General features: G+C 49.8%; 1 protein-coding gene across 5 annotated transcripts in view; it reads left to right on the forward strand.

Annotated features, from left to right (window-relative positions):
• The window catches only part of LOC119872627 (zinc finger and BTB domain containing 7C), a 335,100-nt gene that overhangs the window by 92,488 nt on the left and 217,476 nt on the right, over window positions 1-25,136 (forward strand). For 3 of the 5 annotated variants that reach the window (XM_038543996.1, XM_038543999.1, XM_038543998.1), the window contains one exon: window positions 19,743-19,862. The exons of the other annotated variants lie outside the window; for them this stretch is intronic. The gene's annotated coding sequence lies outside the window, so the exon portion shown is untranslated. The remainder of the gene's footprint in view (window positions 1-19,742; window positions 19,863-25,136) is intronic. 5 annotated transcript variants of the gene reach the window in all.

Genomic DNA, 25,136 nt, shown 5'->3' on the forward strand with positions numbered 1-25,136 from the left:
GTGACGACCAAAAACGTCTCCAGGAATTGCCAAATGTTCCCTGGGAGGCAAAACCGCGTTTGACGGAGAACTGCTGTTAGAGTCCCTGGGTGTCTTTCAGGCCCAGAATGGCTCAATTTCATTCGTTCATTTTTTGATTCATTCACTCGGTAGATATTTCCCGTGTACCGGCTGTGTGCAGGGCACTGGGCGGTTTGGTGGTGCGTGAGGGGAGGCCGTGGGGTGAGAAAGAGGCACCCGCGCTCTCCCAGGACGGGCTACACTGAGGAAGCACACAGTGCTGTGGCAACACACAAGAGATGCTTCATCCTGGACTTTTCACCAGGCGGCGGGGGTGGGGTGGGTGCTGAGGGCAGTCAGAGGCCCCACAAGGTAAGGACTTGCAGGTGTCAGAAATCCCCACGTTCCTACTGTTGACGGAATGAATTTTGGGAATGGTCGTTAAAGCCCGCGCATGACATAATTTAGTGCCCAAATTGGCTGAAAAGTTGTGCACTAAATCGTTACGCAGAGGGGCGGTAACTTTGTGTTGACGTTTGGAACCAGGCAACCGGGAGCCTGCTGATGTGTCTCCTAGGAAGACCCAGGACGCAGGGGACAGGCGTGTTTATTAGGTCACCTGGCAAAAGAACGCAGTTGCTACTGCCTTGCGTTGCCAGTTGGGATGTGCTCCCATTTCAGACTCACCAGGGCCTGGAGACCCGGGCTGCGGGGGGAGCGCAGGGGAGGAGGAAGCCAGGCACTTTGAGGCAGATGTGCCGAAAAACGTGTCCTGAAGAAAAAGTCAGGAACACAGTGTGCCTACCCGGGCCTGTGGGCTGGGGTGACAGTGCCTTTCCTGGGCATTCTGACATAAGGCTGCCTGCCATCCTTTGGAGGAGAAAAAAAAATAGAAAAAAGTCTTTCTCACACTCACTTTTGTAAGCAATAGGGAAGAAAGAAAGGCTGTGTGTTCCAACAGTAGCCTTTCTTTACAAGTCTTGAACATCGCTCTTTTTTTCAACTTGAATCCACTTCTTACATTTCTGGTTTTAAAATCCAGGCCTTCATGAGTCCTCTGGGAAACAGGAAGTGGGAGGAATGGTTTTCACTTGCTCAGGAGGAGTGGCAAGAAACAAAAGCTCCTAGGACGACAACGATGATGACAACTCTGTGATAGTAGCAGCAGCAACCGTTGTGATTTTAAAAAGAACAGTTCCCATTATCAGGGAAATAGCAACCGGGGTTTGAGTGTCTGCTCTGTGCCAGGGGCTCTGCATCTGTGGCTCCTCCCAGGTCCCTGCAAGATCGCTCCCTCTGTCCCGTCTCAGAGGGGGGACACCGAAGCCTGATGTTGCCCGATGTTGCCCGGATGGCATGTAGTCGTGAAGCTAGGATTCGCATCTTGGTCTCAGAAGACATGAGAAAAATAAACATAATGGAGTGAGTTTTTCCTAAGGTGGAATGTATCTCCTTTGAAGGGATTGTCCTTCATTTTGTACATTTATATTCTAATATTTTTGGTAATAAGATGTACTTTCTCTTACGGCGACACTGGAGACAAGATGCTGGCAATGTGAGCCATGAGTCCCCTGCCCTTCACAAATTTTTGTTTCACAGGACTGTGTAATTCGCCAAGCCTGGTAATTCCTTCATGAGTGAGATGTTCAGGGCACATAGACCCACCAGAAACAGCCACTCCTGCCATGTTCTATGAGACACAGCCACTATCCCCACTTCTCTGCCTTTTTTATACTTTTGCTTAGGGTTGAGGATTTGTCAGAGGGGAGGGGACAGGGGAGGAGGAGAAAGCAGAGAAAATGATAAGTGACAACCCTTAGGGCAGCAGTGGTTTTCTAAGAAAAGATCGTAATTCTGTAGAAAATTGTTGGAGAGGGGAGTACAGTCCAAGTAGGCATATGCAAATTGGATGCAAATAAGGCACAGCCCTCCTATTTCATAACCTGGATGTAGCCCTTGGGAAAATGCTAATGGAGACCAGTGGTCTCAGGAAGTCTCCCCCGGTTATCTCCAGGAGTCTGGCCCTAATTAAAGAGTATTTTCTCGGCAGTGAGGGGCTCCAGCGATCTTAATTTTCACGCTCTTTCCCCCTCCCTCATCTCCATGGGCCTCCAAGCCTCAGAGGGCTTTTCTGATGCCATGGCAGGTGGGGTAAGGAACATGACTGAAGACTTGGCCTAGAAAGTTCTGGAGTCCTCAGGCAGCCCTGACCTAGTACGACTCCTGGGGTCCCAGGCCAGTTTGACTCTGAAAGTCTTGGTTCTCAGACTGGCTTGGTTAAAACAGATTGGGCCCCAGCCTGGAGGTACAGATTCCCAGGGTCTGGGATGGACGGACCTAGGACTTATCATTTCCACCATGTTCCCCAGTGATGCCGATGTAGAGACCACAACCTTCGAGGGCCACTTACCACTGAGGACCACTAACTGTCACCAGTCGGCGATGGAAACAGTACAGAAATGAAGATCAAGCATTCAGAAACTTGCATTGAAGTTTGACATCGCTGTAACAGCCAAGCACATGATTATTTTTCTATCAATTCAGTTTTGTTTTATTTCACAAAAGGATTGGTCTAGGATGGTTCAGTAGTTAAGAAGAGTGTCCCATCCTTTGTCACCGAGAGCGGTCTGGGAACTCTGGCTGAGAGGGCCCAGCCTAATGGCCCTGGGTCAGGGCAGCACCCAGGCTGGTAGGACAACTGGAATGCCCAGCAAGAAACTGAGGCAGGAGGGCTCTGGGCAGGCTGGGCATGCAGTGGACTGGCCCCAGAAGGTGTTTGGAAACATGTGGTGGGGAGGTGGGGAGGTGGGGAAGGGGATGGGGAAAGGACAGGGTATCAGTTGTCAGAATGGCTGGTGGTGTCGCTGAGGGGAGATGTTGGCATTTGATAGCTGAGGGCTGGGCGTAGCCACCACAGAAACTCATGCTGCCCTAAATGCCGCTAGAACCCCTTCGGGGAATGATAGCTGGGGATGTATAGGTCTAAGAGGCCGGCCTGACTCCAGGCCTCCCTGCCTTCTCTTGGGGGTGCGGGTCCTGGGGGCAGGGAGTGGGGAAGGAGGCAAGCTGGTCAGAACCAGTGCTTTTTGAACATAGTAACTGTGTGTGTGTGTGTGTGTGTGTGTGTGTGTGTGTGTGTGTGTGTGTTTGGCCTTGCCTGGTGACGTGGGTACATCGTTGATACCTCATGGGTACCTCTTGCTTTTTCCAAAACCGGTCTGCAAAAGCTCCAGCGTAGAAGAGGGGTAGGTGGGTACAGGGTGGTGAAGATAATTCCTTTTTAAAAAGATCAATCGGACGACTTCCTGCTCCATAACAAAAAAGTATCAGAAATGTCGTGTATACACGGCTCCCTAAAATAAGGGATGCCCGTGCTTACAGAGGAGGGTAACAGAGTGTAAAGGTGTCGCACGATTCCAGGTGGCCTTGGGAACCGCTTAGAAGGCTCACGTGGCAATAAATGCCACAACAATAAGCAATTCTGCTTGAAAGGGATCCGGCCTGAGTTTGGTTACTGGCCCTCACCAGAACCTGGCCTGGGCAGGTCCTTCTCAGCACGGGGGAAAAAAAGCTGTGTGGCTCCAACCCCACCATCTTTGTAGATAATGTTTTGACATTTTATGGTGACAGTGTGAGCAGTAATTAGTTGTCTTGTGCCTTTGGGCATGTGAGGAGGACACTGGCTTTTCAGGCTCAGAGTTGTAGAAAGCAGAGCCTGAAGGATGCTTGGCATGCATCAACCTCTCCTTCCACAGGGTGGAAACTGAGGCCTGGGAGGCCCCCAACCTGCCCCAAGTCGAGCTTGTGTGAAGGCAGGTGGCAGGCCTATTGTGGGAAGGCCTATTGTGGGAAGCTTACCATGTCATTAATGGGATTTGGACCAATTATAGGAACAGGAAAGCCCCTTGTTTGTTTCTTGTGCCAGGCATGAGATTCCTCAGGAGGGTGGAGGGAAGGTGGTCAGAAGTGGCAGATAGTTGGCAAACCCTCTCTTGCCAGGCCTGCTCTGTGGAAGGCTGGCTCACGGCTTTATACCGTGTGCCTCAAAGGAATTCCGATGCAGTGTGCATATCTGCCCAAAGGACCCCACCTAGTTTTCCTCTGGGACGAATTCTTGTTGGTTTTTAATGCTGGGCTGCAAAGAACCTGCTCTTCTGTTTTCCTCTGCAGCGAACACCACCTAGGGAATCAGTGCTGCATCCAAGGTGGCCTTATTCTAGGGAGGTGGGGAGGGGGGCAGGCTCCTTTTGGGGCCTGGGGATGGTTGTCCAGCCGGGGCAGGATAGCCACTGATTCGGGGAAAGGGGAGGAGGTTTGATATGTGGTAAGACCAGCGCATCTGAGTTTTTGCAGCCAGAGAACTTCCAGGCACCTGGGGGCTGGATCCTTCATTAATTCAGCAAATATTTATTTCCCAGCCACTGTGCTAACTAGGGGTACAGGAAGGGCTGGTGTGGGGGGTCAGGGAGGAGATCTGGGGAGTCTGGGAATACCCAGGACAGGATAAGGAGGGGGTCCTCCGGCAGGGGTCATCCCTCTGCATGCTCGTTCAAGAAAGTGTCTGTGCAACGGAGGGCACTCATTGTTTTTTAAAAATTGTCTTGCTGGGGCCCCCAGGTGGCTCAATGGTTGAGCATCTGCCCTCAGCTCAGGGTGTGACCCCGGGGTCCTGGGATCTAGTCCCGCATCGAGTTCCTCGCAGGGAGCCTGCTTCTCCCGCTGCCTGTGTCTCTGCCTCCCTCTCTCTTTGTGTTTCTTGTGAATAAAATCTTTTAAAAAAAAATAAAAATAAAAATTGTCTTGCTAAAATAGAATAAAATTTCTTGATCTTGAGATGCTGCCAGCATGAGGATAGTACTGAAGTCTGAATTTCTGTTTGGAACTAGTGTTTGTTCACAGAAATTTTAAGGGATAAAAACCTTGGGGTTGTAACCATGGTGATACCCAGAGTTCAGGAGCTGGATTTCTTCCTTCCAGAATGTGTTTCTGGGAGTTTCTTTTTCAAAAGCAGGTGAGCTGAGGCGACACAGCATAATGGCTTTCTTACTGTTTCCTGTGGATTCCTCATTCATGTGCATGCCAGCAGCGGGGCCGCGGGGAGTCTGGGCCAGCGACTTGGGCTCTCAGAGCTCAGTGTGTCTGTCTGTACCCCACCCTTAGGGGGGAAGCATGTAGCCTCGACTGGCACGTGGGCTTCCCTGCAGCTGTCAGCTTGGAGTGTTCCCACTCAATTTGGGCGTTACGCGTCCTGTTGTACCAAGAATGGTGCGTTTCCATTTGACATCTTCTCCGTGTCAGTATCGTCTCCAGGAGGGTCACGTAGCACCCGTGAGGGTCCCGCCTCCTCATGCGCCCACTGTGGCTCTCATGGTGCTGGACACGTGGCAGGTGCCCTACAGATTCTCAGTTAGTTCCATAGTCTCCTTCAAGCCACGGTCTGGGCAGAATTGCCAAGGTTAGCCTTTTATTTTATTTTTTTAATTTTTTTTTTTAATTTATTCATGAGAGAGAGAGGTAGAGACACAGACAGAGGGAGAAGCAGGCTCCATGCAGGGAGCCGAATGCGGGACTCAATGCGGGTACTCGGTCCCGGACTCCAGAATCACGCCCTGGCCAAAGGCAGGCACTAAACCGCTGAGCCACCCAGGGATCCCCCCAGGTCAGCCTTTTAATTCGCCTGTGGAGCGGCCACACTGCAGGCCTTGGAGCTGGGAACATTCCAGGGCAGGTGAGTCCTGCCTGAGTCACCGATCCTCAGCAGCTTTAACTGTTTCGTTGGGGACCTGGAGCTCTGGCCTCTCCACGTGGTCTCGGGCAGCAGTGGCCAGGTCACCCAGCAACAGCCACTCAGATAATTACATGGGTTTCAAATTGTTCGCCACTTTACGTCCTCAAAGCAATTTCAGAATCAATTTGAGGTTTGACGGGGAGCTGGTGGAGGCCTGGCAGACCTGGGATGGCGTGCTGGGCCTTCTTAGTGCTCGTTATAATTCCAGTGGCAGGCCCTGCACACCTGGGGAGCAGGGGCACTGTCTTCTCTTGCAACTCGGGGAAGAAAAATCAATCAATCAATCAATGAGAGCACACCTAATTAAAGGTAACAAAGACTCTGGGCGCCTCTCCCCTCCCCGCGGTGTCAGGCCTGTAGAGCGTGAGAAGGAAAACTAGCTTTGTCTTAAACAGGATTAAAATGAAGTCCTGGTGCCAGAAATCAAATCTAGCAAGACTATCGTTTTAACAACAGGTGCTGCCTGACGCTGAGGCAGGGAACCACTTTCCCGGGGCGGTCTTAAAACGGATCTAGATAGTTCCTCTGTTCTCGGAAGAATAAGGATGCAAGGCCACTGCTGTTTTGGGACCGGGGACACACTGAAGCCCTCGTGTGCTGTAGATCATCACGGGCAGGCTGCCTGAGTTATGCCCTGGGCTTGCAGGCCCTGCACACCGAGACTGTGAGGATCAAGGTGTGGGCTCCGGATCCGGGCTGCCTAGGTTCATGCCTGGCTCTGCTACTCCCCCGCTGGTTGTGGGATCCTAGGTGGGTGGCCCCAAGACCCTCTTCTGCAAAATAGGGGTGGTCATCATTCCCACGTCCAGACTCTTGGAAGGATTGCAGGCTGAGGCTGAGCCCACTCCCCAGCATAGAGTCTGTTACTCTATCCCAGAGCGTTTCCCTAACAAGGTGGCCAGGAAAGCCACCCTCCACGTTGCAAGGGGCGAGTCATGTCTATTTTTGGTGTCACTTTGCAAAAGGGATTCTGAGTTGACCCCAGTTGATGGAGCAAAGTGGAAGTGGAGCCAAGCCTGGAATGGAGGCCTTGTCTGTGCCTGGAGCTGTGGCTGCATCTCGCCCCCCTCCCAGGCACCCTGGGCTCTGGTTTCCAACCTTCTTCCCAGCCCGGCGGAGATCTTTCACCTCAACTGCTGTTCTCACAGCCAAGAGAAACTCAGAACGTCAGCCCTCCTGGGGCACTTCGTATTTGATCAGGGTCGACCCCTCATGCGACAGGGATGGACTTGTGGAGTGTTGAGAACCTGCTCATAGGTTGGCAAGGTATTTTGGGGAGGCAGGGAATGTTCCTGGGTCCCCTGCTGTCATACCACGTCATGGCGTTTTGTCTCTTTGCTCTTTACTTCCTGCAGCCCCTGCCTTGTAGGTCCTTGGGATTAAAAGAAGCATCAGGGGCAGCCTCAGTGGTGCAGCGGTTTAGCGCCGCCTGCAGCCCGGGGCGTGATCCTGGAGACTTGGGATCAAGTCCCACATCAGGCTCCCTGCATGGAGCCCGCTTCTCCCTCTGCCTGTGCCTCTGCCTCTCTCTCTCTCTCTCTCTCTCTCTCTCTCTGTCTCTCTGTCTCTATGAATAAATAAATAAATAAAATCTTTAAAATAAAATAAAAGAAGCGTCGGAACCTCTGAGATCTCGTCAAAGGCGGGGCGGAGAGTCTTTGGTGACAATGGAGTCGCTCCCGGTGTTGGCTCTTTGGATCACTTAGAAGCAGACCGTTAGGCCTGGCCTATCTTCCTGCCCTCCTCCAGTCTAATGAGAGAACAGGTCAAGAGGTAAGATGGAAACGCTGTATCATGGGGCATTCAAGTACACAGAAGTCAAGAAATTCAAAGATACATTCTCCACGGTGGTTGCAAGTGGGTGCCACTTGCATGTCAGGGCACCCCCAGTGATAGATGGGCGAGGGAGAGGGCAGCTGGACGCTGTGGCAGCCTGTCCCACACACCTTGAGCCTCCAGCATGACGGCGCTGCATCTGCTCTCCCCGCTCTGGTACCGCTCTTAGCCCAGTGAAAACTTGCAGGACTAGACACTTTCAAACCACCCACCGTGCTTGGATTGTGTGCAGTGCGGCTACAGAGCTGGGACAGACCCTGCTGACCCACAGGCCGGGGGATGCAGCAGCATGTCAGGTCAGAAGAACAGGACTTCCAGTAAATGGTTCACAGACACTTGCTGGGTCCAGAGCTTTCCTGGGACTTGTCTTAGCTGCCAGTGGGCCTGGAAGTCAGCTCTGGAGTGTGGTTGTTCTGGCAAAGGCCTCTGTGGAGGGATGCTGTGAGGTCCCCCCTGAGAGGTTCCAGTTCTGGCTCAAGCACCAACATGCAACCAATCTGCTCGCTCACCAGACACAGAGTGGACATCAATCTGGCTGGACTTGGCCGGCTGTCCGTTATCGAACATGTGGCAAAGAGAAAAATTACTATTTTACCTGTTGGCATTAGGGCCCTCCCAGGGAACGAGCTGCTTTCATTAAGAACTATCTTGATAGGTCATTTGGGTGAGAGATGAGGCCTTGAGGGTGTGAGGAAGGAAAAAGAAAGACTATATATATAAAGAAGAAGGGCGAGTGGGAAGTCTCTGTTTGGATCCTGGGATTGTGTTACTGGAGATGGCCAGGGGAACATCCGAGAACAGGGCTCTCTGCTCTGCCGTTCAAAATTCCTGCTGGCCTTGCTCTGTCCTGAGCCCTCAGTCTCCTTCCTCCCCACCCTGCCCGTGTGCGCAGTGATGGGGCATTTGGGATGGAGACCATGAGCCAGCTGGACGATCACAAGGCAGAGCCAAAGGGGCATCCTCAACTCATGGAGGAGGGAGGGGAGCTCTGCAAAAGCCAGCAATCAGCGGTGGAAGGAGTGACAAATGTACCAACACAGAATCCTCAGAAAGCTGGCGCTGGGCATTGGTTCCCCCCACAGGTTGAGGGATGACACGAGGAACCTATCTTCTCTGGACAGGATGGAGCTGGTTTTCTGGCGAATCCAGTGCTTATCCCCGTGGGGTCAGACCTCAGGGTGCTCCCGCTGTTTGGTCTGGAAGGAAACAGCTGAGGCTCCTCACCCCATCTCCCACTGCTCCATCGCTTTGCCTGTGGTCCCCGGTATGCCGGGTCACCGGTCCCTGGGTCTCTGCTTAGGCAGCTCCAGCATGGGGCTCACTGTGCTGCAAGGCAGATTCCACCCTCAGGGAACCATCACCCTAGGGAGGTCTTTGTGAGCTCGAGCCATACCTTGCACCCATTGCCTGCCCCGGCCTCCACCGCCACTTACCGTGATCCTCCATTGTGGTCACTCCCTGTACAGACAGCCCTCCTGAGGCCAGGGGCCAGCTGTCCTGTCCTTTGAGTCCTTTTCTGACTCGATCTCCTGTCCCTCTACCTTTCTCGTCGGCCCTTTGGGCCCCACAGACCGACAGTGGCGTTCCTTACTTGTGACAGGTAAAGAACACACCTGGGTCCTATGAGAGCATGTGCGGTGGACAGTCAAGTATAGATGTTTTTTGATTTTCTGGAAACTTCCTAAAAGCCTGGTCCAGGCTATGCCCTGCCCATGCCCTCTCTGAAGTAGTCCTCAGCCCAGGTAGGCCCAGGCCTTGCAGCAAAGCTGCCCTGTGGGCTCCTGACCTATCCCGGCCCTGGCGGGGCCTCCCTCGTTCCCTTGCTGTGCTCCTCCTGGCCCAGGTCTGCCTGTCTGCTGCTTCTCAGCGGCCCACCAGGCCTGTCCAGTGTGCGAGCAGGAAAGCCACTGCATAATACCGGGGTTTGGAGGGAACTGGAGGTAGCCTGCCCTCCTACGTTCTCCGCCATCTCCTTTCCGGATGTGGCTCACCCCCGCACAGCTCCTCCTGATGCACCTGCTCCGTCCAGCCCCGCATCATTCTGTGGGCGAGCTTGCCTGCTTAGCCTCTGCAGGGGGTATGGAAAGGGCCCTGGATGCTCCCGGCCCTGCCGCTCACCACCCCGGGTGGGCCCAGGACCTCAGGAGCCTTGGCTGGAAAATGAGCTTGGATTAGCTGCCCAGCTCTGACGCCAGATGGCTCCTACGTGGGACAGAAACATCTGCCTTCCTGTTCCAGAGCCTGGTGGCTCCTCTGCCGGTGAAATTCTGTTTCAGGGGGCAGACGGCCTTCCCAAGCCATTTGCCAGGCAGAGATGATGGACGCACCTGAAACGTCCAGCCTGGTGTTCTCAGCTCTGGCTACACGTGAGGGTCCCTAAGGGAGCTTTTAAAACAAACCGATGCTTAAGTCCCACCCCAGGGGGTTTGACCAATGGGACTGGGTGGGGTTGAGGCATCTGTATGTGTTAGAAGCTCCCCAGGGGACCCTCATGTGCAGCAAGGTTAGGACCCCTGCTCGGGCACCAGCGTGCTGCGGGCTCAGCTGCCTGAGGTGCGGTTCTCGGCACAGCAGCACCAGCATTAGCGGGAGCCTGTTAGAAACGCAGGCTCTCGGGGCATTTCTCCACCAGAATGGGGATCACACCAGGTCCCTGGTGTTCCCGTGTAAGGCTTTTGCCTTGTAAGACCTGTAAGAGGTCTTTGAGGATGCCCTTTTGCCTGAAATATGAGTTACCTCTACAGATCCATTTTCGGTGTAGACGTGGGATAAAAAAATTTGTATCCATGGTCAGTTAATGTTCATGTGTGGGGAGATAGAGGTGACATCTACACCCTGACCGTTTTCACTCTCCAAGGGGGCCGTGCTCTCTCTCCCCACGGGGCCTTGGCATATGCTGTGTTCAGCCTGACGGGTCCTCGTCCTCCTCTGGCCTCCGCCATCTGCTCTCCCACTGGCCGAGGGGACCATGTTGTCCCATCCACATCGTCTACCACCCTCATCCCTCACCTCTCCCGTCTTTCCTCCGGTCCCTCCCCTTGGTTGGCACCATAGCCTTCCAGTGACGGCTCCCAGGATGATTTGGGTGGAGGTGGAGGGAGAGCCATGTCTGGTTAGTGGGGAGACCCAACTCCCAAAGCCAGTTGGACTCTTTGTCTTCTTTGTCACTTTCGTGTTTATGTAACAAGAGGCCGAGAATATACTTTCTCAATCTGCCTCACAGGCGCTTTGTGAGGGTCACGTCAAGCAGTGAAGGCTGAGATGCTTTCTTAACATCAGGAGAGTCTGCGGATGGAAAGCACAGCACCAGGTGTGGGCAGGAAATGGGGGCCGGGGCTGCGAGAGTGTAGTAGGTGGCAGGGAAACACTGACCCTCGGCCCATGATAGTGCGGGCCCATTTCTGTGCCCTCCTGAGTGCGGAGCCTTACATGTTCAGAGAAGTCCTGCCGCCCAGACCCAGGAGAGCCTTTCCCCCTCCTTTAGCCTTCCCCCTCCACTCCCATTACCTGTTGCCCCAGCAAGGCCCTCCTAGGTCACCACTTCTGGCCCCACCTTCCCACCAGCTCTGGGTCAGGACCTCTAGGTGGGTGGGAGGTACACCTCTGGTGCAGCCACAGGCCTGGACTGCTTACATAGTCTTTAGAGGAGCATGGGTGATAAGGCTGCGTGGGGGAGCCTGGAAGGCCTCTCCGCCCCTTGGAAGGCAAGCAGCCAGCCGGCCCCTGATTCTGAACTCTCTGGCCATAGTTGCAGTGCAAAAGTGCACACACACACAGAACCACGGTGCTTGTTCTTGCCTTCTTGCAGGCAGGAGAAGAGCCCAAGCATTCAAGAAAAACAATCTACAGAGCTGGGGAGGGACCCAGGGAGCAGAGTGCACACCTGGGGAGGGGGCCCAGATGGGGCCGCGGGATGAGAGCTCCTTTCTGCCACCCTGGCCCACATTTCCTGTGTGTGGCCTGGCCCTCCGAAGGGACCCTGGCCCCTTGGAGGGCTCCCGTGGGGCCGATCTGCAGAGCACCTCGGGCCCCTGGGGCTCCCTGTCTCTGGGTCTTGGTGGCCTCCTTTGAGTATGATGACTGTAGGACGAGAATCATGTCTGGAGCACCCCTTGCTCTGAGTGGAATGGATGCAACACTGGCTGAGGCTGGCCTTGGAGACAGTAAAATGTGGGGCAGGGTCTCCCAGCACTCCCTAGGGAGGGGGGGCCCTGCAGGTCGGCCTCCCAGGCTGGAAGTGGGTGTCAAGGCAGGAGGTCCTTTTTTTTTTAAATTTTTGTTTATTTATGATAGTCACACACACACAGAGAGAGAGAGAGGCAGAGACACAGGCAGAGGGAGAAGCAGGCTCCATGCACCGGGAGCCCGACATGGGACTCGATCCCGGGTCTCCAGGATGGCACCCTGGACCAAAGGCAGGCGCTAAACCGCTGCGCCACCCAGGGATCCCATGGCAGGGGGGTCCTTAAATGGTTAGATGTAGAGCGCTGGCCTGCCTTCTGAGCCACAGCCTCCCGGGGGGGCACCCACAGCCATCCTCACTACCAAGAAAGGCCGATGTCCTCAGTGCGATGGACAAACGCTGTCCCCAGCTCCAGTTTACAGAAGACAAACGAGGCAGTCTGGACTCGCAGCCTCCCCTTGGTCGGAGAGTGCTCAGTGACTATCTGAAAGGAGCCTGAGTTTGCATTTCTCAGCTGCCCTAGGCATGGAATGCGTGACACAGGCCACACCGAAATCCAGGTGGGCGTTTTCATGCAGGACCACCTCTGGGGCAGCAAAAGCCTGACCCAACCCAACTCACATTTTATCCTCCTAATGAGTGTGTACACAGAGGAGAGTTCATGAAGTTAATGTTTCTGCCCTCCTTCAGGGACATTAGGAGGCATTGAATTTTAGCGGTGATGTATGCCACTTGCCACAACTTCTGACGGGAGGGGACAGTGCTGTTTGAGAGCCAGTGAGGTTTCAAACATCCTGCCATTGCCCAGCCCTGTGGCGTGGCCAAGTTGCTGCTCCAACTGCACCTTATTTGTTAGGGTCACGAGGAAGGAACTATGAAAGCTCACCGTGTTCTGGGTGGACTTCAGTGGCAGCTCTAAAGCTGCCGAGTGCATCCCAGACCGGGAGGGATGTCCTCAGGTAGGAGGGGGTGTGGGGCGGGGAAGTAAGAGTCAGTGCACCAGAGAGCTTCACCCTGAGGAGGGAGGAACGGAGGAGCAACAGGCCCACAGGGCCTCCACGGCAGGTGTAATGCTCTATCTATAAAAACCAAATCCAAACCCAAACACAGCATAGCCATAAGATGTGACGGTGCTGGAGGTGGGTTTGGGATGTGTTATGTGACTCACTATTTGTTACTGCATCTGGAATGATTTATAATCAAATACGTAAAGGAAGAACGCAGGGTGTAGGGCTGCGTGTGCAGTAAGCCACTGTCTGTGCAAAAGGGACCATTATGGATTTCTGGTGCACTGATAGGATCTCACGGGATGCAGGGAGCACCATCCCCTGCTTCTCCCTCTGCCTGTGTCTCTGCCTCTCTCTCTCCCTCTGTGTCTCTCATGAATAAATAAAGTCTTAAAAAAAAAAAAAGAAAGAAAGAAAAGAAGGGTTGGGGGAAGAGATTTGCAAAATGCTGGAATTCAGGCTGGGCACCTGGTGGTGAGAGTTTGGCAGAGACCCTCCAGGGCTCTCCCGGTGAGGAGCCCTTCCTGGGAGCAGCTCTCTGAGGGCATGGGAGGGCGGCCCCGGGGAGGAGGCTGCCTGCCAGGCTGGCACACAGTGCCTGGGAAGCCCTTCCTGTCATCCTGGGAGCAGCCCTGGGCCCTCCTGCCACCTCCCAGCCGTCCAGAAGGCCTCCGCAGGGGCTGGCAGGCTGACTGGGGATGTGGGGACCTGAATGGTGGCGACAGACGGGGGTCGGTAAGGTCCAGGTGAGGGTTCTCACGGGGGCAGGTCCCAGCAGGGCCTGCAGTTGGAGGGATTGGAGGGAACACACTGGTCTGCACAGGACTTCCTCTCTGGGCACTGCCTCTCTGGTGCCAAGGGGATGGGGTTTATGCCATGCAGCCACGTCACTGATTTACCAAGGGCAGCCTGCCTTCCTAGATTTTTTCATTTCTGGAAAGTGGACCCCTTCTCCACCCACCTCCACCCACCACCCACTCAGCCAGTGACTGTCTCCTGCTGCTGTCAGGCCTGGTACGGGGAGAGAAGTGGCGTCGGAGGGTGCAGGGCTTTTCCTCTGGCCTGCCATCTAGGGTTAAGCTCCTTGTGGATTTGAGGCTGCTTTCTGCCTCCTTGAGCCATTTCAGCCCCAAACCAGGCCAAGCACATAGATGGAGTTCCAGGATGCTTCGTTGAATTAGATTTGACCACCGAGAGCAGCTGACTCCCTCAGGCTAAAAACACGATAGCCTGAATCTTCCTGAGCTTGAGTCCTGGGAGGTAAGCTACTCTGTGGGTAGCCAGGGAAGGGAGAAGCTTCCAGCTCCTGCCACCACTGGATCCCACCCTCCTCACTCACAGGGAGGAAGCATCCTGGCAGGAGCACTGTAGGACTGGAGGTCACCTGGGACCAGGAGTTTGGTCCTCTGCCCCCACAGGATAACACTCAGCAAGTCTGAGAAGTCGTCAGGTGTGAGCCCCGGGCATTGGAGACAGCCCCCACCCGGAGCAGCTGCTTTCAAAGTGTGGTCCCAGGGCCTGCAGCCTCAGTACAGTCTGGGGTCTGGGGTTGGGGAGCTTCTTCGGGTGCAAATCCTCTGGCCCAGGGGTGAGGGGTGAAGGGAGGCTCTGCATGCAGGCAATCCGGATGTGTGTTGGAGTTTCAGCCCTGGGCCTCTCCCCTGTGCAGGAGGAAGGGAGGCCCGAGAGTAGTTTAGGGAACCTCCATCCTGAGCGATGCCGACTTCCAGGCTCAGTCCTGGGCCTACCTTCTCAGGTCCCATTTCTCCAGGAGGAACAGGAGGCCCACACAAAGAACTGTCCACAGTCCATCCTTCCTACAGCGGCGATGGTGCGTGGAGACCAGGTGCCCGGCCTCCTAATTCCTATTCAGTGCTTATGGTTATGCAACTGCAAAGGACAGTGGTGCTGGGCAGGGTGCTGAGTGCTGGGGAAGCTACAGGCCTGCAGGGAAGGCATCTGGGTGGAGATTTGGAAACCAGTAGCTCACTCCACTGACACGTGGAGCAGTGCCCACCTCCCCTGCCATGACCCTGGGGCTGCAGTGATCACCTTGCAGGTGCTGGAGGGGGTGAGCCCTCTTCATGCGGATGGACGATGACAGGGATGGGCCACCCTTGGCCACATGGAAACCGGAGCCCAGCAGGTCAGCAGAATGCTTGCCCTGAGGTGAGGGCCCTGTCTCATTTAGGGACAGAGCGGGTCCGAGTGCCCGGTCTATTTCGGCAGGTGGAGGGAGAGTTGTGTGCCTGGCACAGCCTCGCAAATGGCCTTGCTCGGGGCTGCACCCAGTGCTTCAGGAGCAGCAAGGACAGCTGAGAACTTGTGCTCCCTCCCAGTACCAGTACCAGAGGAGCTGGCCTGGGGCACCTGTCAAGGAGATCAACGTGTGGAGGCCCATTTTATAATGTGAGCCAAGCTAGAAGCAGAAAAAAAAAAAAAAAAAAAAAAACCCACCTGGGAACGGGGCCTGGGGGTGGAGGTGTGTGTGTGTGTGCGTGCAGGATTAATTTAATTAAGTCCTGCTTTGGGGACCAGGCTAAATTTAGCTGCTGCCTAGGTTGCCGGTTTGACTCCTCTGCAACTCCCTCCCGTCTGCCCGTTGTGCCTCCTGCAGGTGATTAATTCAGAATTCTGGGCTGGAGCACGGACGTACCTGCGGATGGCCGAGCCCCATCTTTGGCCTCTGCAACCTGCTATCCCCCTGGGTCCCAGGGTGGGGTGAGGGGCAATGGCTTCTGAAACCCCAGAGCCACCTCTCCCAGGGAGGCAGACCCTTCGTCCCTCCTACATGACCCCCGAGATGGCCACCGCTCCCCCCAAGATAGCACCGCCACTTTGGGCCAGGCTCTCTATCATTTCACTGTTCTCAATGGAGTTTTAAAAATGCTGCTAAATCGTAGTGATGTTCTGGACCAAATGACTGACACTGCTAGACTTTTGTGGCTTCACATTCTAGGGAAGAGGGGAGAGGTTCCGGTGCTACAATTTTTCTTCTAGTTCCACCCTTTGGATGACTCATACTTGTTTTTTTCACTCTTCAGACTCTTCGTGCTCCTGATTCCCCTCCTCGTTATCAGGTGGGGGGCAGGGTGGTCATTCTTAAGTTTGTTAGCATCTCCACCAGGTTTGAAATAAGTGTCCAAAAGAGAAGGGGACGAGATGGGGGGTGACATGAGAGGTCACAAATACCAGACGGTGATTGACAGTCGTGTGTGTGTGTGTGTGTGTGTGTGTTCTCCGTTCATCACATTCTCACTGAGGGTCTGCAGACCCCGGGCTAATGTCAGGGGAGACACACCTCCTGGCCTCAGTGCGTTGGCCGTCGAAGGAGGCTGGGTGCCACTGCTGGGTGGTGTGTCCGCAAGGAGCCTGCCCCTGAGTGAGGGATGAGATTATTAGTGATCACAGCAGTTGCAGATTTCTGGCTTTGTGCCATGAGCCAAGTCAATGGTTGAAATCATGAAAGGGCTTTCTTTTTTGCACTTTACTGTTTTTCTTTTTACTTTTTTTTAAGATTTTATTTATTCATGAGAGACACACACACACACACAGAGACAGAGACACAGGCAGAGGGAGAAGCAGGCTCCTTGTAGGGAGCCTGATGGGGAACTCGATCCCAGGACCCCGGGGTCATGCCCTGAGCAAAGGCAGACGCTTAACCACTGAGCTCCTCCAAGAGCCCCACTTTACTGTTTTTCACACCAAATCTTGAGCTCTTCTCTTTAGTCCCTGTGGCAAGTCTTGGGGGGATCCAGCTCTTCTGGCCACACCCAGGTATTAATGAACGGGTTCATTTTTAGGCACTGAAAAATCCCACCCAGTTTAAAACCCAAGCCTCAACATCCCATCCAGTTTCCAGTTCCAGACTTTTCCTCCCACCTGCCACACTCCAGGGCCCCTGCCCAGGTTTGGGATCTGCCCAAGAGATGGGGTGGGGCTGGCATCTTCTCTTATTGGCTTGTTCCTCTCCTTCCTTCCTGCTGCCTGCTGTTTTTGGCCTCTCCAAGGTCAGGTGCAGGGGAAGGACATAGGAAGAATAGAGCAGAGTCCTATGCAGCTGATTCGGGTGTGAAACTGGGCCCCCCTGGGAGGCAGGAGCCTCAGTACAGGCTGTTTCTCTCCTGGGTACATCACTGGGTCTGGGCAGCTTGGATTGACGGTGGGGAGGAAGCGCCTGAGGGGTGAAAAGCTTTGCGGTCGGTCAGACAGGCCTAATCCCAAGCCTCAGTCTGTCCTCACTAGCGGTATGCCCTTGGGCAAGTGACTTAACCTCTCCGTGCCTCAGTTTCCCTGCCACGGAAGGGGAAATAGACCTGTTTCCCGGAGGGATTGTGAACACTTGTGGGCACGTAGGTGCAGTGACTGGAGACTTCGTGAGTGCTTACCAATGTGATCATCTCTAAGAGGCCGAGTCCCCATTAAAGTTCTCAATAGCTGGTGTCTGTGTCCTGCAGGGTGTGAGTTAGATCTGCCCCGGACTTGAGCAGTGCCTCCTAAGTGCTGTTTTCCCTGCAGCTGTTTCCTTGCCCTCACAGTGACACTGCTCCTTGGTCAAGAGCACTGCAGATGACTCTGACTGCAGAGATCAGAATCACTGTGGTTATGGAATGGTGCAGTCTTTTGATTAGTGACTGTGACTATGAATGACTTTAAAGCACTTTCCAGATTTGCAATGCCATATAAACGTTGAGATGATTTTACAGCCAGGTCCAGATGCCGTCCATCCCAGTGAGTGAGGAGGCCATGGCTTTCAGGAGCCTGGGTTTCCTCCAGCTTTCTCCTCTGGCTTTCTCTTTGGGGCTGGTTGCCAACCAACTTCCGAGTTTCCCTTGATTTTTAATCCCCTGGGAGAAGAAGCCTTTTTATGGGAATAGCTTTTCTGGTTCATTGAATTCAGGCCAACTGGAGAGAGGAAGATCCAACTGTCTTTCCTTTTCTAGAATCCCTGGAGGCTTCGGTCCCTGGCCCCCCTCCCCCCATGCTGTCCTCACTCAGTCTGTGGGACCACCTAGGAGCCAAGATGACAGAAGCTGGGGTGGGAGGTGCCCTTTTCTAGAAAGGTTTCACTAATTTGTGGTCTAAGGCTGCTATAGTGCCCTGATTCCAAACCAGATGCTCTTCAGCCAAAGCCTCTAAACTTAGCAGAAGTATATACTGTACTGTTGACATTGAGTGCACCAAACCCAGGGCTCCTTTATATTTTGTCCTGAGAGCAGAAACTTCTGGAGTGACTACCTAGAGTTCAGGCTGGGGAAATGATAACAGGCAGCCCATGTTTTTGAATTTCCAAATGAATAAGTACTACTTGAGGAGTCTTTCATTTTAAAGAGTCTGGAGAATGTTGTTTTCACCATTTCTAAGAAGTGACAAGCGCTTGATATGTCATCTTGGTCTGGGAATTTTGACCTTCAGCCACTGTCTGTCCAGGGTTTGGAGGAGGAAGAGAGCAAGGCAGGTGTCAGGGGAGGGGTTTCAGACCCAGTGGAGCCAGGGAGAGGGGAGTGTATGATCATCCAAGCACCCCCTGAGGTAAGGTGGTGGGACCTTATTTTCCTTCAATGGGGAAGAACATGAAGGCCTAGGAGACTCTGGCCTGAGCACAGAGATGACTAATGGTCCAGCTCAGGGCATGTCCTTTTCCTTCTTCCAACAATAGGCCCGATGGCCTGCCTTGGGAAGGAAGAACAGGCTGTCCCCAGTGTTCCCCTCCATGTTCCTGATGACCCTCAAAAATACTCTAAAAGAGCAATTCTGATCAGCAACCCAAGATAATTAGGATCTGCCCTCCAGCAAGTGAATCCGAGGACAGGACACATCCTGCATTGGCATGCCACAACCTGGCATGAAGGTTGCAAACCCCTTCCACCTGCAGAAGCCATTGCCTACCTTCTCCCACACTACAGAGGCTGGTTACCCTCAGGGGCTTGGGCAGCCCAAAGGGAGCACCCCTAGTGTAGCAAGGTTGGACAGATTTCCCAAGGGCTCTGGTGCTGCAGCCCTTAGACCTTGGAGCACACAGCCCTAGCCAGAACCCAAAGGCATGAGGACTGCATGGAGCCACCCATGGTCCTGTGGATGGTTTAGTTCTCTTTCCTCCCTTTATAAAAACATTAATAGCTATCATTTATTAAGCACCCACCACATGGCAAATTCTCTAAATGAATCATCTCTTTGAAAGCATGCAACAACCCCATAACGAGGTACTAGCATAACTAGTATAACCTTGTTTTTTAACCCATGTGGAAACTGAGCCTTAAAGAGATCAGGGGACCAAGGCACATAAAATACCTATCCGTATTGCTGCATAAACATCAAGTTCGTTCATGTTAACTGCTTTATAGCATTTCATTGCATGAATGTCTGCATTGTATCTATCTTTGGTAGTAGCTACTATTAGGATTTCTATGCCCAAACATGCACATAGGTCCACTTAATAAAGCCCAAAGATCCATATTGGTATATGTGCCCTCGAATGTAAGCTCCCACTGGGTAGGGTTTATTTTTTGTTTATTTATTTGTTCGCTTGCTGTGGTAGCCTCAGCACTTGAAAGCATGCCTGGCACATAGTAGTTGAATGAATTCATATGTAAATACATAATTATGTTCTGTGGAGTTAAACAAAAATTGTATTCCATTTTCTGTAGGGGATTGGTTTTCTCTGTAGTTAATACATTTCTGTGACTGTACATACAGATCTGCCTCCTTCTTTTCCATTGCTGCATAACAGTCCACAGATCATTCAGCCAATCTCTTGTTGGTGGACGTTTATGTTGTATCTGATTCTTTTGCTATTATGACAAGCATCTCCTGGCGCACAAATTGTGAGAGACTTAAAATGAAGAATGTATCTTGAAGGAAATATGCTGGGTCTTAGGAGACACATGTCTCTAGTTATTAATGTTTACATTGCCTGCTTGCTTTCCAGTGCTTTTGAAAACTTCGTTACATTCCCAGTAACCCTCATCAATGCCTGTTACTATGTCATGGATGGGAAGTGGTGGTCAATGAAGTTCAACGAACAGTTTCCAACTTTTTATTTCAATAGGTATGAATTCTTTCTAATAACAAATGATATCTATTTTTAAAAATAGTTTTTTTTCAGGTGTGTAGTAATACAGTTGATGTGTATATTAAAGTTTTTTTTTAATTTTTATTTATTTATGATAGTCACACACAGAGAGAGAGAGAGAGGCAGAGACATAGGCAGAGGGAGAAGCAGGCTCCATGCACTGGGAGCCTGACGTGGGATTCGATCCCAGGTCTCCAGGATCACGCCCTGGGCCAAAGGCAGGTGCTAAACCACTGCGCCACCCAGGGATCCCAGTTGATATGTATATTAATCTTATATCTAGCAACCTTCCTATTCTTAATAATTCTAATGTACTGACATAAATTCTTTTAGATCTCTATAAAAGACTACATTATACTCAGATGATAGTTTCATCTCTTCCTTTCCGACTTGTACACACTTGATTTCTTTTTCTTACTTTCATGTACTACCTAGGCGTAGTTGAATACGAGCCGAGACGACAGCAGCCTCGTGTTGTTTCTGATTAAAGGGAATGCTTCCAGTATGTCGCCATTAAATATGATGGTTGTAGTATGTTCGATAACCTTTATCAAGTTAGGGAAGCTCCATTCAGTTCTTAGCTACATTGTATCACACGCTTTTGTCTCCCTCTTCTGAGATTATTCTATGATTAATCTCCTTTAATCCATTACTCTAGTGAATTGCACTAAAGACTTTCTGATGCTAAGTTATTCTTCCCAATTGCTTGGAAAGATTCAACTTGATGGTGACGTATAGTATATTTTAAAGATATATGTCCGTATTTGGTTTATCTATTATTTTTCAGCTTTTCTGGATCTTTATTCATGAGGGAGATTGACCTATAATTTTTCTTCTTCAGACTCTCCTGGTCTGAGGCCTTTATTAGCTTTACAAAAAGGGTTGTGAAATAGGCTTTCTTTTCTTATGCTTAAGTAGCTTATGTAGAAGATGAAATGGTTTACTCCTGGTATATCTGATAGAACTTGTCCATAAAACCATCTGGGCCTCTGGTTTTCTTTGTGGGAAGCTTTTAAATTACTTATTCAGTGTGTTTACTGATTGTAAGACTCATCAGATTTTCTTTTTGTCTTAGAACTTGTTTTTATAAATTCTATTCTTCCAGGCATTTGTCCATTTTACTGAAGTTTTTGAATAGATTGGCCTAAAGTTCTTCATATTATTTTCTTATAATCTTTAAAAGTCATTGTAGTAACTGAAGGTTAGCTTCCCTCTTTCCTAATATAATTTGATTTTCTTCTTCTCCTCCTCCTTCTCTCTTTAATCAATTTCCCCAGAGGCTAGTCATCTATTTTAAAAGCGACATCTTTTAAAGAGACATCTATTTGCTTTGTTAACTTTTTATATTGTATCTCTATTTTCCATCCTGTTAATTCTTCTTTTTCTTTGTCCCTCTTTATATTCTTTGGTTTTATTCTGTTGATTTTTTTCTTCTAACTTAGTTCATTATTAATTAACCTTCTTTTTTATGATATAAGAATTCAAGGCTATAAATTTCCCTCTACATACTGCTTTATCTGCATCCTACAAGTGTGATAGATGGTCTTTTCATTATCATTCAGTTTAAGTATTTAAAATTTCTGTTGTGGTTTTGGTCTTCAATTAGTATTTTTAAATTTACAGATATAATTTTTGCTTCTGTTTGTTCTTTTAGTTATCTTTCAGTACTGATTTCTAATCGAATGACATTAAGGTCAAGGAACATGGACTATGTTATTCTTTGGAATTATTTGACATTGCTTTATATCTGGTCAGGTTATATTCTGGTCAAGAATATAAGTTCTTATATATGTTCTCTAATTTGGGGTTCAAAGCTTTGCAGTAAATCAAATTCAATCATTCACAGTTAGGAGTCCAAAACTCCCATATTCTTGTGTGTTGTAATCTGTTTAATCTGTCAATTACTGTGAGAAGAGTTTTTCAATTTCCAAATCTACTGCAATGTCTGGCTCACTTCTCCTTGCTCTTTTATCACATTTTTCTTAACATATTTCGAGAATATCTTATTACATACATACAAATTTAGAATTATCATATTTTCCTGGTGAAATAAACATTTTGTCAGCTACATGGATAAACAGGTACATGGTTACCTGTTTATCTTCTAGAAATACCTTCATTACATATTTGTTGGTGTGATTTCTCTCTCACTAAGTTTTTTTGAAAAAAAAAAGTCTTCATTTCACTCTCCTTAAAGGATCATTTTTCTGGGTACACAATTCTGGAGTGTGAATCATTTCAACACTTTGAATACTTTCTACTGTCTTTATTCCATTGTCATATGTCTGGCTACCCTGGTGGATCACTGCTTATTGATAAAAGGGACAGTCCACTAGGACATATAATAATCCTGCATCTTTGTGTGCCTAACAACATAGCTTCAAAATAAGCCAAGCAAAAATTGAAAGGAGAAAAGAACAAATCCATAATTACTGTAGGAGATTTTTTAGCACATCTTAGAGAAACAGGCAGATCAAGGAGGTACAAACTTGTGAGGCTATAAGAAGTTCAAACAAGACAAGTAACAAGCATCAGCCAGTGGATCTCTATATAACCCTGCACCCTACACATGGAAACTACTCCTTCTTTTCAGGCACACATTTCTAGTAACTGAGCATGGACAAGACCACTAAGGAAGCCTCAGCAAATGCCAAAGAACCAACATCACATAGACATTCTCTACCACCATGTAAAGTAACTCGAATTCAGTGATTAAAAAGCACTTGCCTCTGCCTTAACCAGTGGTCATTCTATCGTGGATGCTGGCACCAAGAGCAAAACTCAGGGCAGGATGGGGTAACCTTGAGGAAGGAGGCTACTACTACTAGCATGCATGTGCCCTTTTTGTTCATGACATAAAGGGTAACCTGATGGTGATATTTATAGCCTACATCTTCAGAGCATGCTCAATGGTGTCTCCTTTGCAGCTGAATACATCAAGGTGAGGTAGCCAAGACAACCCTTATTATACTCATTTTACAGATGAAAGAGTTGGTGAATAGACAGAGGACCTCACCCAGCAAGGTGCTGGGAGAAAAAAAAAAAAGTAAATTGTGGGGCTGAGATTGAATTTATGTATTTTGACTTCAGATTGGTTGCTCTTCCAATTGCATCAGCTATGAATGATTTATATTCACCTTCAAGTCTTCTGACAAGACTAAGATTCTTGAGAGCAGGCCCTAAAACCATGTTAATTAGTGTCCTCAGTGCCTGGCAATGGAAGATTTCAGTAAATACATGTGGAATGAATGTGAATTAAGTTATTAATTTCTGCATGGGTATTCTGTGATACATTGTAGGAAATTTGGGGAAAAATTGAAAGCTGAGAGAAGAAATTAAAACCTCCTGAATTCTTTTCATTAAGGATTTTATAAAACATATTGTAGTGGCTGCAACAAATATATGTGTGTTCACCATGTAGGTTATTTTCACATTTTCTCTTTTACAAATAATTTTGTGGAAGCTACACTGCACACTCCTTTCCTGAAGATAAACTTCTAGAGCTAGAATTACTAGGTCAAAGGATATGCAGTTTTTAGAGGTTTTTTTTTTTTTTTTTTTTTAAAGATTTTATTTATTCATGATAGTCACAGAGAGAGAGAGAGAGAGAGAGGCAGAGACACAGGCAGAGGGAGAAGCAGGCTCCATGCACCGGGAGCCCGACGTGGGATTCGATCTCCGGTCTCCAGGATCGCGCCCTGGGCCAAAGGCAGGCGCCAAACCGCTGCGTCACCCAGGGATCCCTAGAGGTTTTAATAAACGTTGCCAGATTCTTTTCCTTAAAGCTATACTAATTTGCCTTCTCCAGTGTAAGAAAGTGTCAACTTCTCTGTACTCTCATCAATATTTTTTTCTTTTTCCTTTTTTAGGGTAAGCTTTTACTGAAGTACTATATACATAGAAAAAATGAGACATTATAGATACATGGTTCAATCAATTTTCACACTGTGATATACTAATGAACCCAGCATCTAGATCGTGACATAGACCATGACCAGCTTTCCAGAAGCCACTTTCCAGGCGTTATCATGATCCCAAGAGTAACCTTTTAACATCAGAGCTTAGTCATGACCATGTTTGAACTTCATATAAATGGAATCATGTAGCACTATTCTTTTGTGTCTGCCTTATTCCACCCAACATTATGCTTGGGGATTCATCCATATTGCTGTGAGTTGTTGTAGTTTGTGTGTTCTTGTTTCTGAATTGCATTTCATTATGTGAATGTAACAGAATTCACTCATCTTACTGTAGATAGGCATTTGGATAATTTCTAGGTTGGGACTGTGAGAGCCAGCGCTGCCATGATCATGCTTGTACATAACTTCTTGTGAATGAACATTAGCATTTCTGTTTGCTATGTACGAATGATTAGAATCACTAGGTCACAACATGAAGAATTTTTAATTTAATTTAATTCTTTTTTAAGATTTTATTTATTCATGAGAGACACATAGAGAGAGGCAGAGACACAGGCAGAAGAAGCAGGCTTCCTGCAGGGAGCCTGATGTGGGACTTGGTCCTAGGACTCTGGGATCACGCCCTGAGCTGAAGGCAGACACTTAACCGCTGAGCCACCTAAGCGTCCCAAGAATTTTTAATTTTAAAAAGTTGCCTAGGATGCTTGGCCAGCTTAGTGAGTAGAGCATGTGACTCTTCATCTCAGGGTGTGAGTTTGAGCCCCACAGTGATTATAGAGGTTACTTAAAAAATAAAATCTTTTTAAAAAATTTGCCTGGTAAACTAGTACTTAAATCAACAAATAATAGCTAGTAGAGAATTTCAGACCATCTGGGAGTTGGCTGTTAGCTGGACCAGGGGCCTTGACCTAGATTTCTCATATCTTGCTTCATTGGGACTGCCGGCCCAAGTATGCATAACTGTGTAAATGCAATAGACCCTTGTATTTAGAGTACATATATGGAAGTGGAGACATTCCTAAATATATAAGTAAATGTGGTCAGGTTTGGGAGTGGAGCTAGTCATGTGGTTGTGCAGGTAACTATGACCAGAGACTGGGGGGTTCCTTTGTGGGAAATTTATTTTCCAGATGTGTTCTGATGGACTGGGGACAGATTGTGCAGGGTGTGGGAAGCCCAGCCAAAATGTTGGGGTGTTTATTCTATAGGTGGTGGGTTGTCATACGACACTTTTGAGCAGGTTAGTGCCTTCACAGAAGGATGTTTTAAAACAAATAAGAATATCTCCAGAATCCAGTTCATGCTGGATAGAAGGGCACTGACAGAGGAG

Source organism: Canis lupus, chromosome 7 (assembly GCF_011100685.1).
Source record: "Canis lupus familiaris isolate Mischka breed German Shepherd chromosome 7, alternate assembly UU_Cfam_GSD_1.0, whole genome shotgun sequence".
In the NCBI taxonomy this organism is placed as follows: Eukaryota; Metazoa; Chordata; class Mammalia; order Carnivora; family Canidae; genus Canis; species Canis lupus.